The sequence below is a fragment of the Nicotiana sylvestris genome, chromosome 2 (assembly GCF_000393655.2).
Source record: "Nicotiana sylvestris chromosome 2, ASM39365v2, whole genome shotgun sequence".
Taxonomy (NCBI): domain Eukaryota; kingdom Viridiplantae; phylum Streptophyta; class Magnoliopsida; order Solanales; family Solanaceae; genus Nicotiana; species Nicotiana sylvestris.
The window spans coordinates 193,501,713-193,504,095 of NC_091058.1; the positions used below are offsets into that span (position 1 = coordinate 193,501,713).

Here is a 2,383-nt window from a genome sequence, read left to right on the forward strand (position 1 = left end):
GACGGATGAAGTATTTATTAACAAAGCAGTCATCATTTATGAAATAAACGAAATTATTAGTAACATTTAGTTTCAATAATAGGAATAGACTGGAGCTTAATTATCATTCTACAAATTTTCAATTATAAGTAGATATTATGACACGCCTCCAGAAGATATACTTGATAGGTGAAACAACGTACCACCTAAAGGACACAAATAGAAAAAGAAAATTAAAAAAAGGCAGGTGATAGCATGCCAACAATCTGTGAGCTTTCACAATGTCAACGCTCTGACACTATAAATATTGCCGTGGCCTTCCCTTCCAAGAACCACAACCACATTAAGTTTTCTGCTTAGCTTCTTCTCTTCAGCTTTTGTCATAAATATTTCTCCAAACAGCGTCTTTTGTGGGGTGAGAAATATATATAATGGCTAATACTGAAGGTCCCATTGGCAGCTCTGTGCATGGTTTAACTGGCAAAGAACAAACATTTGCCTTCTCTGTGTCACCTCAACCTCACCCCTCCGATAATAATGACACAGCTACCAAATTTTCTTTGCCAGTCGATTCAGAAAACAAAGCAAAAACTCTGAAAATCTTCTCATTTGCACAACCCCATATGAGATCCTTTCATCTTGCTTGGATCTCCTTCTTCACCTGTTTGATCTCCACTTTTGCTGCAGCTCCCCTAGTTCCCATAATTAGGGACAATCTTGATTTGACATGATCAGACATTGGCAATGCTGGCGTTGCTTCTGTTTCTGGCTGCATTTTCTCGAGGCTTGTCATGGGTGTACTCTGTGACTTAATAGGACCAAGATATGGCTGTGCGTTTGTCAATCTGTTAACAACCCCTGTTGTTTTCTCAGTTGCTTTTGTATCATCAGCTCAGGGATACGTAGCTGTTCGGTACATGATTGGTGTTTCACTGGCAAATTTGTGTCATGCCAATATTGGACGAGTACCATGTTTAATGGGCAGATTATTGGGCTTGTTAATGGTGTTGCAGCTGGGTGGGGAGACATGGGAGGTGGTGTCACTCAAATTCTTATGCCTTTCCTTTTTCACATAATTCAACTAACTGGAGCAACTCCATTCACTGCCTGGCGTATTGCCTTTTTCATCCCTGGATGGCTTCATATCATCGTTGGGGTTATGGTCTTGATTCTTGGCCAAGACTTGCCAGATGGTAATCTTAGTACTCTTCAAAAGAGAGGTGATGCACACAAGGATAAATTTTCTAAGGTTAGTTATTAATCTCATTCCTTAATTATATTAGAAAAAACACACATATATATAGCTGCCCGACTTTCTTTCTTTAGATATTTTTGTTTGCAGTGACAAATTATAGGACATGGATCTTTTTTTTTCATCTACGGATTTTCTATGGGAGTTCAACTTTGCATGAACAATGTCATCGTAGAGTACTTTTACGACAGGTAATCCATAGCCTATTAATACAATTTAAAACTTCCTTTGCTTGAAACTCATAATAACATACAAATATATGTCTACGTACAGGTTCAATTTAAAGCTTCACACAGCAGGAGTTATAGCTGCAACATAAGGCATGATCAACTTTGTGGCTCGTCCTTTTGGCGGATATGCTTCTAATTTAGCAGCACGAAAATTTGGGATGAGAGGAAGACTATGGACCTTGTGGATAGTGCAAACATTTGGAGGAGTATTCTGTGTTTGGCTTGGCAAAGCAGAAACCCTTCCCACAGCCATTGTAGCCATGATCTTGTTCTCCATTGGAGCTCAAGCTGCGTCTGGTGCTACTTATGGTGTCATCCCTTTCGTGTCGCGAAGATCCTTAGGCTTAATCTCTGGCTTAACTGGTGCGGGAGGCAACTTTGGAGGTGGATTAACACAGTTGATTTTCTTCTCAACAACAAGATTTTCTACAGCGACGGGGCTAACTTGGATGGGGTTCATGGCTGTGGCTTATACTGTCCCTGCAGCTTTTATTCATTTTCCACAGTGGGGAAGTATGTTTCTTCCAGCTTCTAAAGAGTACAATGAAGAACACTATTATTGTTCAGAATGGACTGATGATGAGAAACAAAAAGGACTCCACCATGGAAGTATTAAATTTGCAGAGAATAGCCGATCTGAACGTGGAAGAAAGCACATAATTTCTTCAGCTGTTACCCCACCTAATTCTACTCCAGTCCACGTTTGATGAAAAATAATGTTAAATAGTGAATTGTGATTGGTTGCAATCTATACGAGCTCAGCTCAGCTATAAGTATGCAATCATGAATCTATTATAGTTTATATATGTACTGATCTGCGCTTTGTCATATATCCTTTTTCTGTAAGTAACTATTACATTTTTCAAAATACTCTACTCCAACTTGGTCCTGCTCTTGTATTTCTCGAGACAGTTACTCTTTC

General features: G+C 39.2%; 1 pseudogene; it reads left to right on the forward strand.

Annotated features, from left to right (window-relative positions):
* The first annotated feature begins 410 nt into the window (after positions 1-410).
* Positions 411-2,168, forward strand: LOC104249400 (high affinity nitrate transporter 2.4-like; annotated as a pseudogene).
* Positions 2,169-2,383: the final 215 nt, after the last annotated feature.